Consider the following 13,421-nt stretch of genomic DNA (forward strand, 5'->3'; position numbering starts at 1 on the left):
ACCAACATATGCATCATGTTTCTGTATTTCTTTTATTTGAAAAGGCAACTTAAAAAATTCTTTATTTTTAAAACGTGTACTCATCACAATTTGTTTTTGAGAGTAAAGGTGTTCATTTAAAAGGTGGTTTCATAAATCCTTTTGAAGCGGATCATGACAAATGGTGACAAAAATAGTTCCTACAGTTTAGGATGACAGTCATCTGAGACAGCTAGCAGAGTAGGCTTATGATTTCATTAAAAAATATTTTTTATTTCTGAGCTGACGTAAATAAAATAAAAAATACATACAAAATTGCGACTTCACATCAATTTAAAAATGGCACAAATTCCCATATTTATTCCTGAGCCAGACATTTGACTGGATTGCTGTTATTTGTGATCCATGTCAGCGCGGTGATGATTATTCTCCAAAACAACACGATAAAATCAGTTGATTTCACTCTCACATTTCCTGTCTTTAATAAAACATTTAACCGCAGACAGACGATATTTTCCCATCATCGCGTGCTCTGTGGATGCGCCACGTTTAATTCCCAGTACATGAGCCAGATGCCCAGACTCTATTAAGTTATAATCCGTCTTCCTTGTTCCAGATCAACTTGTGCGATTGCTTTTTAGTCTCTCTGACAAGATTAGGTCCCTTTTTCATTCATTAGACCCAGAGATTGTGTTGGATATAAGCTTTTTTTTTCTCCTTGATATCCGCTTTAACTACTAATATCCACACGCTGAGATCTTTGCTAATACAGTCATGTTTGTGCTCATCATACTCCGTGACATAATTGGAAAATAATGGCTTTTGTTCCTCTTGAATGTTGAAGACTGCGGCGGATCACGTCTCGTGTGTGTGTTACCTTCTCCCTTTTTAGATTTTACACTTCCAACTGTTATTCTTTATAAAACTGCTGGAATGATACTTTGTGGACGGAGAAAAATAAAATCCACTCATGATACTTATACTATCTAGCAGTCGTGGTCTAAGATTGTTTTTTAAAGAAAGTCTGATTATTTAAGCCAACATAAATATCTTACACTCCTCTGGAGGGATGAAGCTTTACAGCTTCTAAGTTGCCACAGGCAAAGCCTCACGCCAGAGTCGCACCCTCTCCCTGACCTGAAGTCCAGCAGTAGGACAAAGGATGGTTAGTGATTACTGAGCTGCACTGCATCAGTAAAAACCTGCCGCGGGGCAAATTTGATTGCAGAAACCCGTCCATCCCATTCTATTTGGAAGCAGAAGAGTGTGCCTGGGAAAACATATTTATTCTTCAACGCTGGAAGACTATGTGCTGTGTGCGGTAATTTAATATAAGTCCTCTTTGCTTTTTCTTCGGTCTCCGTGGAGTATACGCTCACATACCTCCTCATTTCTGGTAATACTTCCAGGTTTAGACTGGATAAATCCTGCATTTCAATCACTTTTTTCTTAGCCAAACACTATCAGAAGAAATTATTTTTTCTCTAAGACAGAGTAAAAGAAAAGCTGGATGCTTGGCTCAATATCAAAGTAGATTTTTGGTCACGTTGATATCTTGACCTATGAAGATACCAGTTTAAGTTGGCAACTAATGTGAAAACCCAACTCTCCAAGATGCAGTCAGTCCCTCATCATGACCATGTTTTGAACTTATTAATTTAAGTAAGTTCTCCTCTGTCTATAATAATGATTATAGAGTTTTTGTTGTTTTTTGTTATTGTGAGTATATAATGCACCTCAAAATGATCTAAGTGAACATATCATTTAAAAATATCAATCATTATTATTTATAATGAAGTAAAGGGATCATGAATTCTATGCTTGTATCCTTTTAGGTCTTTGTGTTGTGTCCTTTGACTATGCTTTTTATATTTGCACTTTTTTTCTGTTTATTTGTACTTTGTTCTTGTTCTTTCTTTTATGAAACTTGTGTACCTTCTATCGTCTGCCAAGAACTGGAAACCTAATTTCCCGAAGGAGATCTCCAGAGGGATAAATAAAGTACACTCTTTATTTTATTATTAATTTTTTACTGTTCGCTCCTCTATTTTTGCTTAAGGGGTCCCTCTCAACAGCTGCTGTATAAAATGTGGCCCCTTTCGAAATTGAATTTCCCACCACTGTATTAAAGTTATATAGTTTGATCACATGACATTTAAAAATCATTCAAATAGCAAAACACTTTAGAACAAAGCGTTAAAAAACAGCGAGCATCATCATCAATAGACACAAATAAAGAACTGATGAAATAAATTCATTCCCGGATAGAAAGCAGTCCGTCTGTGCCAAGACGTTTGTAGTAAGTTCTCCACCAGCTCTTCCTCAAGTGTCACCATGATCTGATGAACAATGCTTACCATCCAATGGACAACATTTCTCGATGCCATTAAACACCATAGTCTCCCTTTTGTGAACACGAGACACAAGCGATTTATTTGAGTGCTCTGGTCGTGCCTTCTTGAGTACAATTGCACTAAGTAGGCGATAAGTGGCAGATTCCTCTTAGAACTCGTCATGTGAAGAGAGAAATATATGATGCAAATGTACCTGTCACTACTCATCCAGCTGCAGAGCAAAGGAAAACAAAGGATGGAGAAACCACTTTTATGTCTTGAAGTGAAGCAATGTTCCTTTGTAGTGTTGCTGGCTAACCTTCCACCTCCTTCTTGGTGTTTACCTTCTGAATTATCTCCTTAAATGTAGGTAAAAACCTGGGACACACAAAGAAGTTTGATGTCTTTTAGTTGGTATTTCTCACCTGCACCTGTTACTCAACTCTATCTTTATAGAGACGGTGCTGATACTCTGTACCAGAACTGGTTCCGACCAAATGTCACCAAATGAAAAAGCTTTTAAGAAATGTATCAGGAATCTAGAGTAGACACAGCATTTTCCATGTGCTAAAGAAAAACTGGTCCCCCGAGCATGCGGCCCAGTCTCTACTAGAATTGACCTCCGGTGGTTTGAGCCCCCTGCTCTATGTGTTAGACAAACACAGTGCCTGTCCATCTTTAAAAGTAATCTAAAAATATGCTTTTTTCTACTTTTATCAAAGCACCTAGCTGATCTTAATGATGATACAACTTCATCTAATAGTTACAATAGTGAATAAAAACATAGAAGGCTATGTTTTTATTCTGTTATATTAAATTTAGATTTATTGTTTTATATTCCACTTTTCTCTTGGTGTATTTTTAATTGATTTAAAAAATAAAAAGCACTTTGTTTTCAGTGTTGTTTGCAAGTGCTTTATAGGTAAATTGGTATATGGTTATTTTGTTACTTGTCAGTTTTTGGTTTGGATTTCCCCTCAAATCATGTATTAAAAAATATGGTGGAAAAGGGTTCAAAGTACACTCGTACTTAAATATGAATTGAACCAATTAACCATTTTTTGTTTTATGGGGAAATGACAATTTTACTATATTGATCATCTAGATTTAGCAGACATTTTAAATAATCACTTGATTAACAGGTTCATATTAAAGTCAAGTTCAACTGTACTTAAGGTCAGGTCAGGACTACTCACTGAGAGAACCATAACAAAGCTTTAGTTTGTGCCAGCTGGTCTCTGTTCAAGGACAGACATCTGCGTAAGTCAACTGATAAACCGATTCTCTCTAAAGAGATCAACTGCAGTAACTACCTTGTGGCACGGCCATCTTAGAAGCCGATTGTTTAGAGTTGCTGTCCAATGATACAAGCAGGACTTACTAAACTATAAAATATCTGGCATTTCATTAGAACTTTGTGCTCGGCACTTGAGGCCCGTGATCGTGTAAGTTGTGACTCTGACTTTTGCATATTTCACTAAACGAGCATTTTCTCTTAAACTCATTCCTTTGTCTGTGTCCTTCTTTACCACCACCACGTACCGATACCAGGGAGGGATCAGTTTGTCAGAACAAAACCCCCAAATACTGAGGGATCAATAAAGTTCCACCTAACCTAACCTAAATATTGGTGCCGAAACCCGGGACTGAATCAGGGACCTCTAGATTCCTGGTTCGGTCCCTGGTTCCCTAGATTCCTTTGTTTAAGCACTGGCACAATTTCAAAAGAAATAGTTTTTCAACAGTAAGTAAGTAAGTAAGTAAGTAAGTAAGTAATTCTTATTTGTATAGCGCTTTTCTAGACCAGGGTCACAAAGCGCTTAAACAATCAAAACAATATTCAATAAAGTATAAACTTTAAAGGTCAAGATAAAACTGATAACACAACAGGAGTTCCAGAAAATCAAGGAAAAGCCTGAACAAATAGAAACGTCTTAAGATGTTTCTTGAAGGAGTCAGTAGATCCATCAAGCGCAAAGAGAGAGGAAGATCGTTCCAAAGCTTAGGAGCAACAGCCTGAAAAGATTTCTCTCCTCTGGTCCTGAACCGTGTGCGAGGAACCATAAGTAGATTCTGATCCACAGACCTCAGAGCCCGAGCTGGGGTGTAAGGCTGGATCAGATCACTGATGTAAGGAGGAGCCTGACCATGAATAGATCTGAAAGTAAGAACCAGAATTTTAAAGTTGATCCTGAAAGAAACTGGAAGCCAGTGAAGAGTTTTAAGGATCGGAGAAATGTGAGTTCTTCTACTTGAGCGGGTTAGAATTCTCGCTGCAGAGTTTTGTATCAACTGCAGGCGAGACAGATCCTTCTTAGAGACATGAAAACAAGACATGAAAACAAAATACCTAAACTATACCCTTCTCTAGTGAGCGACTACATGTAATTTCACACACAATTATTAGAACATACCTTAGCAAGATCAGTAGGTCTTTGAGCTACTCCCCATCCAACCTGAAGAAGAAGCAATGCTAAGCACAACATACTATCATGAGGGATATAAATCAGACCCAATCTTTTGGAATGCTCCACAGATTAGATGTTAAGTAAAGTGCAAAACCCTCCTCCCGACACTGGTGTCGAATGAGGACTTTGAAAGGGGCTCGAACAAGGACGAGCTTGAATCAGTGATCTGCAACATGGGCTTCAAACCAGATCTAACGTTTACATCAATTACATTATGAGTTCTTTTCAAGGCAGTGAATTGGATTGAAATGAAAAGCACTTCCTCATTGATCTGAAAATACATCAATCTTGATAAGATTAGGAACTGTCGGGACAGAGTGCAGAGGAAGGGAGGAGGCGGCAGGAATTGTGTTTGCCAAGAAAATACAACATGCTTAAGTAATCGAATGAAAAGAGACTGTGAACCAAACTTTTACATCGATATTCCGAGTGGAAGTTGTGTCCAGGAGCAGTCTGCTTGTAGTTTGACAGACAGAATGGATCCTTGGCATTCCCAGTTGTGCTTGCTCCCATACGGTGCATAATCAATCAGCCATTAATGGAGTAAGTGGCTGTGGAAGGATATTAAATGTTAATTGCTGTAAGGTATTGATACTGGCCATTGATCTTCTACAGTCAGGGAAAACAAAGATACATTATGTGGGGCTAAGCCGTGTGTGCCAAGGGTCTTGGCTCAGCACTGAAGAATGTAAATATATGAAAGCAATTTTGTCGTGTCCATCCACAGCTTGTGTGTCCTGTGGGAATATTCCATTGTATTACCGCATTTGCCGTTTTCTTGCCAAGGCGCAATTTAATTCCACACGCAGGACCATCAGGGAGGCGTGTTTACTATGGGGCTTGTTATGTGCAACGTTAGTGTGGATATGGTTCACTACATTGTTGGTTTATTGAGAAAGGTTTTACACTAAAAGTCTTGATTGTAAACTCACCTTTTATTGTTAAAAGCTAATCCCAGGAGACCCAGATCAATACGGTCCAGAACATCATGGTTCGTAGAACTCTTTCTATCCATCTGCTGCACATATCATTTAATATATATATATAAATATATTTTGTTTTATTTTATTACTATTTTATTCATTATTGATATGTCGTTATAAGTTAATATCTCTTCTTTTTATTGTATATAAAGAAAATAATCTTTAATAAAATAGATTTATTCATTGATTTTTCAATATAGAAAAAAACACTACAAATAAATGATATAAAGACAAAAAACAACAACAAAATAAAATAAAATAAAAACACATACAAACATAAAAGGCAAACGTACAATATAAGCAGACTGTTCAGCTTTGCTCTGGCCAAAGGTCCGTTCAAGGAAACCTGGAGTCTCAAATCTTGTAAAAATATGTCCAGCTTGTTCTTTGTGAAAAAAACTCTTTCGAAGGCCATGTTCAAAGGTGATCCTTGGTCAATTGTGAGACTTCACATGGCTTTGGATTTTTCCAAGATTGGGTTATGCACCTCTCGGCTTCCAACAGACAAATATTCAACGGTATTTAAAAAAAAAACAACGGTGGCAGGATGAGTATTTAAAATACACAATTTAGGATTTAGTGGTACATGTTTTCCACAATAACCTCTTTTATTCTTTTATTTTGTACTGAAAGCACAAAAAAAGGTTCTGTTTACCACACTGGCAATAAAAGCTCCTGATTCTGAATAAACAGAGATGATACCCTTTCCTTCCTCAGAAAGTGATTGCTGTGTGTTTGTCCCAAACCTCCTTATTGGTTGAGGAAGGATGAATATTGGATCAACTGCTGCAAGCAGCACTTTATGCGTTTTGCTTTTATTTATGTCACAAAAAGGGAACTACGTCTGATGACATCAGCCCGAGATGAAGCTAGAGAAGGGAGCTGTCTGTGGAAAGCGTCCACAGGGCCTGGTGTAATGTCCTGTCCTCTCAATAATTCATGGCTCTTGAGTTGGACTCTTTAAAACCACAGGACTCTGAGACACCACATTAAGATCAATAGTACTTAAAGAAGGCTTTATAGTTAAAGAGATTCAACATTTTTCTCCTCAAACGCCACATTTGTCTCTGGTTCCTGCTGTGATACAGAGTCGACACAGCTTTGATTTGGTGTCACTAATGATCCTCTGTGCTGGGAAATAAAGGCAAAGACAATCCAAATGACTTAAAGGCGGGAGGGAGAGCTTTAGCTTCTTACCTGTAAGTGCATCTTTTTATACGGAATAAATCTGCTTCAGATAGAATCAATTAAACGACAGTAGGCTTCACAGGCTTGTGCACACACTCACACACACACACTCTTATCTAAAAAACATCCTCTTTCTCTCAAGAGTCTTTAGAGTTGAATTCATATGATCTCTGTCGCTCTCAGTGTTCTCTGCTGGGAGGTCAAAGGTCAGAAAGCGATAATGCAGAATGAATGTATTTGAGCTCATTATTGGCCCAGTAGGTTTTATGTGACCTAAATCGGCAATAGCATTATTTTATTAATGTCTGCTTTTACAATTTAGATGTAAGCTGTGAAAATAAACAAGCAAAATATTACTTTACTAAACATGTTGCATTATATTATATCCCTAGAAATTAGTTACATTTAAGTCGAAAGGTATTTGTCAATTTAATATTGAAGGTCAGCACAGGGGGAACCCTTAGGAACTTCTATAGTTTTTGGATTTATGGCTAAAACAACAGAGCTAAACAGTCTACAACAGTCTGAACTCCAACTAGCATCATCTCAGCAGAGTAATTAAAGGGGGAGATTTAAATAGAAGCGAACAACAGAAACGTTTTGGTTCGCTAGATGGCATCGCCTCTTTCAACGTTACTTTTTCCCAAATATTTACAAAGAATTAAATAAAACGACCAACTGCGGAAGCAGAGTTAAAATCAAATCCAAACAATTTGGAAATGCATTTAAGTCAGAAAATAAGCTGAACTTTTTGAATCAACTTCATGTGTATCTGAAGTCAGGGTTAAGTAGGTTTCTTTTGGGTTTAATTGACGTCTCTTTGATGGCTGGAGGCTTAACTGTCAAGCTCACTGTTCACCACTGGTGTAGCTGTCAGGAAACTATTCTATTCCAACTCAGACTGACTTTCATTTTGACACTCTTTCATCCATGGTGTCAAGTATGAGAAGCAAAACTCTTCACGGAGGGATGTGTTGTTGCACATGCGCTGGTATGAAGCAATAAGATCCGTGTTTCAAGCAATTTAACGTCTGTTTTATGCACCGATTTCCTGCCTAAACAATGTTACCACAATCGATGTGAGACTGATCCAATAATATTCAATACTCTGTCGTGTGATAGAAAGTCCAATCTAGCACTCGGTTCTTGGGAACAAAGACCTGTTGGTCAATTTTTTGTATTGGTTTTCAATACACCTTATGCTAAGCCAAGTGTTCTTTGTAAATCCTGTTTTATAAAGCGGCACATTTTGTACATTTAAAGGTTGTCATTAAAAAAAACACTTAGTAAGTAATACATAACTACATAACTGTCCAAACTTTCCATTTTTATCCTGTGCTATGGAAATAGTTTAACTGTAGTTAATAGTTTCATTTGTTCATGTTTAATGCTGCAAAATTGTACCAAATCCTTATTGGTGGAACCCTTCACTGAATAATGTCAATAAAAATAACTGAATCTGATTCATATGTTATATTAAGTAGTGAGTACTGTGAGTAAATCATGGGTTTATCTTGGTTACCAATTTACCCAGTTTCTGCCAACTGTCCTCCCTTTGGGCAAAATTTAAAATGATAAAAAGGTCTTAAACCATATAGATAAGATCATTTTTCTGCAATAACACTGGTTATATAATAAATATTACTTACTTACTTAAAAACAAATCACAATACGGCTATAAATGAGAAACCTTCAGGAGGTCTACACTTCCTGAGTGATTTTCTAATTTCTCAGAGAGTTTCCTGCGAGGTGTTAAGCACGGAGCGAAAAGGTTAAAAGGCGTGTGAGTGACAGGCGGATATTAAATGCTCAACAATCAGAGGCAGACCCTCCTTGTATACTCTGTTCACTCGTCACCTGCGGCTGACACTGGGTTTCTTTTATGGCTCCGAAGAACTAGCACCTGCTAGGTTAACTGCTCCACTTATTGTTTATTGCTGATTGAATTGGGACGACGTGGCGGCAGGAGGAGACCCGTCCTGGCCGCGGAGGGAATCATCAACACTACTGGCTAAGGGGCTCAATTCTGAGTCGAAACAGTGAAATCATCATAACGGATAATAGAATAATGAACTTTTCCAGGAGCCGCGACCTCCGGGAATCATCTCCGCTGCTCCATTAGAAGACGCTCAAACCTTTGTTCTGTAATTGGGCCTCCATGACTTCTAATTGTGCCGCAGTTAGGAGCTTAAATGACAGCAGTTTGTCCGATGGGATCCCCCATTAATGGTCTCGTCCGCCGTCCATCTCAGGACTTGAACTTTGTTATATACTCATCAGGTGTGGAGGGTGTTGTGGAATCTCCGGTGCATAAATGGCAGTATTTCTGTAGCTGATTTATTTCCATTTTCTTGAGCTCATTTGATCAAGACCCCTCACTCCAGAGACACGGATTCACTCTAAATGACTATCGACTGAGGAGCGTTTGAGAAATGCATTTGTCAGGGCAGCAGTTATATTGGTGAGGCAGTATTAAAAATGTATCTGCGGGATCAATGGGGAAGTAGGAAGGGAGTCGAGCGGCGACTCTCTTTGTCTCTCCTTTTGTCTTCTAAACACTGCTGGTGCATTGCAGTAAACTAGGAGAGGTAGAGGGGAGGTGATGTCTGTGGGTTGTGGGGGGGGGGAGGAGGAGGAGATGTGACCGGTTGCAGGTGGCAAGTTGCAGCAAATTCTAATCCTCCGACCACGAAGAGTGTGTCGGAAGAAATCAACTTCTCTCCTCGTCATCCCGGGACCGAACTGAGATTATTTGGTTCAGTGACATGGACTCCAGCAGGAGCTCAAACCCGACAAAAGCGCTGACTCGGTAAAAAGAACATAAGAGATCCCACTTTTAAATAAATATGAACAATAACATGGCGACGCACTGCTTGATTCTATCCACAGAAGCTGCTGATGGTGCGTCCGTTGCTCCTTAAATCGGTCTTTTTCTTCACAGTCTTTGAACGAAACACCTCGATCAGGTCTCAGTGTCCACCCCAATTCTGATGTGTTGTGGCAAGATTGAAAGTCCACAGAGGCACAGCAGGAGTCAGGGTAATAAAGAAAAATAACTTCTTCTATCTGATAAGATTTCCCATCAGGGTTGCCACAGCAAGTTATCCTCCTCCTCCTTCACTTTTATCTCCATCATCCTCTCTAGTCACACCTACCTTCTTCATCTACCAACACCACCGATCGCTCTGGTTATCTTCCTTTATTTTATTTTATTTTTTTTTACCAGGAATCTCCATTCTTTGGCTTAATTGTTCTTTTTACACAATGAAAAAGTTGGAAAAAGCCGGATGTGGATTTCAATTTATTATGGTACGTTTGGCAAATACTTCTATGAGGTTAATTGAATGTAATACAATTAATAAGGATATAATAATAAATTGTTATTTTTACTCTCAACTAACCTCATCCAATTATTTTCCAAAAACCAAACCCAACTTAAAAAAAACAAAACTATTTGTCTTGCTCCGGAAAATCTTCTTTGGAAACCCAGGGTACAAATGGCTTGATAATTACTTAATTGTATAATTTTTTAGGAATAGAATTCACCCTTTTTTTAAATTTCATCTTACTTTCCTTTTTTTTTTTCTTAACTTAGATAAATTATATTTATGTGGCCAGTAATGCCTTTATAGCATTCAATAGACAACATTCTCAAATATTTAGTACCTTAAAAATGCATTGTTTTATTTTAATAATGTGCTTAAAAAGAAATATATCAATTATATCTTGCTTAATTTTTTATATCTTGGGATCATTACGCCCAATTTTGACACACGTTTTGTGAAACTGAGCGAAGGACTGCAGTATGCAATATGTTGAGGTCATTTTCATGGTTGGAGCATCGATTGTATAAATATATTCTTGCGTTCATAAGAATTATTGTTGGTTTTTGAAGCCTTTGGTGCAGGTTTGAAGATGGTGTCAAAACAAAGTGAGCTACTTGTTGCTTGGAAATTCAAACAGTTCACTCTTTTGAGTGTCATTATTTTAACAACAGAAGCAAAAACAAATGTTGCTCAATAACCACTCATACTTATCTGGTGTAAAGCCGCAGCAAGAGAAAACGAAATTGTTCGATTGATTTCCCTCTAGAAAGCGACACATTTATTCTTTCGCCCTGCGATTCTAGAAAATAGTTTAGATCTAAACTCTAGTGTATAGAGAAGTAAATCACACATTTGGTATTTGGTTCCTACAGAAAAAGGAGCTCCAGGAGAAGCTCCGCCACTCTTTCTTCTCTTCATTATACTTCAGCACCAGGAAGATAATAATGGCTCAAGGCTCCAATTTCACACTTGTTAAACTATGTCACACTGATCGGAACTATATCTGCAGGCCACGTATTTACTGGAATACTATTATTGAGGAGCATGATTTTCACATGCAAATGCATAACACTAGTTACCCGAAATATGAAATGTGGAATAGTTTTGTCTGTTTGTTTTGAAAAACAGCCAACATTTTATGCCGACACAATATGGAACGAGGGACAAAACCTGATATTTAAAACCTGAGTGATGATGCTGTAGAGGGAGATGTTTATCACTCATTATCTATGGATAAAAAAACTTTTTCAACTCAAGTGTACAACTGACTTGTCGGATTCAATACTTCTGAGAAATTCAATAAACACCAGACATGTATTATTTCCTAGATAGGTCATAATACTATTTGTAAGGGATATTCTTGCTATTTTCGGAGGACGTATGGCTTTAGAATTTTGAAAATAAAATAAAAAATATATTTCCATCTTTTAATTCATACAGTAACAGGGCTGTAGTTTTATGATTGTGAGCTGAAGAAAGTATTTATTTCAGGGAAGGTAAAAATGCTATTTAGCAATTTGTGCTTTTAATGCACAAAATAAACATTATAAAGAAAATACCTGGAAGTTAAAGTTATTTTTAGTAAACATGTAGCCAATATTGTTATTAAATATTTAATAGAGATAAAAGTACTTTGCCATATGTTTGCTGTTGGTTGTTTGATGAGACTAGTTTTATACATACAACATAAAACTATATATATAAAAAGAAAATAAAAATGATTTGGCTCTTAGAATTGTTCAACTGAACTAGAATCTTCTTTGGCTCTATTATTACATTTTTTTTAAATCTAAAAATCTAAATCCTGTACCTTGAGGGAAGAAAATCGCCTTTGAGCTCATTGACCTGGAATTGTGTCAAGAAAATTAAGAAGAAAGACAAAAATCACATCATTGTTCCACATTTGAACAGGTTTACGGCTTATTGGACGACGGCAGATGGTGAAGAGCAATGAGACGAAATCTAGATCTAATCTGTAGACATTTGTTAACACCTTCCTAGCAAAGAAAGTGATGTCAATCCAAGCGTAAATTAAGTGATAATCCCTCCTGTCCATCTGCGTTCCGTGTTGACGCGCCAACGTGTCATTCACCTGAACGTCTTTATCCATCACTTTTGCTTCCTCCATCCTAGTATTTTGTTTATGAGGCGCTCTACGCTGTCACCAGGCTTCCTGGAAGCTACACTTTGAGTGAGGAGTTAAAAAGTGCTCCACTGCTGCCTTGAAGAAAGCGGTGTGTGATGGAGAAAAGAGTGAAGTAGCACTAGCTTGACTGCAGGAGCGATCGATTCTCAATCACCGTGGAAACGCTTTCCTCCTGTTTTTTTGCCAATTCAACACATGATTAAAGCCGGCGGGGCAATTACCATTCATCTGGAAGAAGACAGGAAGAACAGGCCCTCGAAGAATCAATCCATTACGAGCTGCTCTCCTCCTCTGCCTCTTTCTTCGCTCGCCAGCTACATTGATAAGCTTCTTTTCTCACTTCCTTCTTCATCTTTAGCTCATTCCCTTTCTCAGCCTCCCGTCGTAAGCTGGCCGTGTTTCTAAACGATTCTATAGAGACAATTGTCTGGTAAATGCCTTGACTCCAAGGTGTCCAACTCAAGGGCCAAAGGACCCTTCAGGATATCTTTGGAGTGAGGTCAGCCTCACTTAAAATCCTCTACGTATTCAAAGCAAACGTTCACTATTCAAATATTAAACATGGAGGCTAAAATTAGTGATATTAATAGTTAGACTATGGTTTAAAATGCACCCAGACATCTTGGCAAAATAAGTCACAAAATGATCCTGTATGCTGACGATGTTGTGTTGTTCATTCTCAGGCACAGGAGAAAAATCCAGTCTTGTCTTTTATCATTTTATTCAGTATTCTTTGAGGAAACACCAATAACTATCAGAAATCTGAATGAATGCTTTTGGAAGATGGACTAGAAATAAGAGATGGATCACCAAATCCAAAAGTGCAAAACGTTGTTTGCTTTTTCCCTTCTTTCTTATTTAGAGCTCATTCCCCTCTACCAATATTACCATTCATGCATGTTATAGAACATTTTATATTATGATATATTATTGGCCCATTATATATAATCACCTACATTTTGTCAACCATACATTAAGAGAGAACTGTTTTTAGTATA

The sequence above is a fragment of the Callionymus lyra genome, chromosome 3, assembly GCF_982586985.1.
Source record: "Callionymus lyra chromosome 3, fCalLyr1.hap1.1, whole genome shotgun sequence".
In the NCBI taxonomy this organism is placed as follows: domain Eukaryota; kingdom Metazoa; phylum Chordata; class Actinopteri; order Syngnathiformes; family Callionymidae; genus Callionymus; species Callionymus lyra.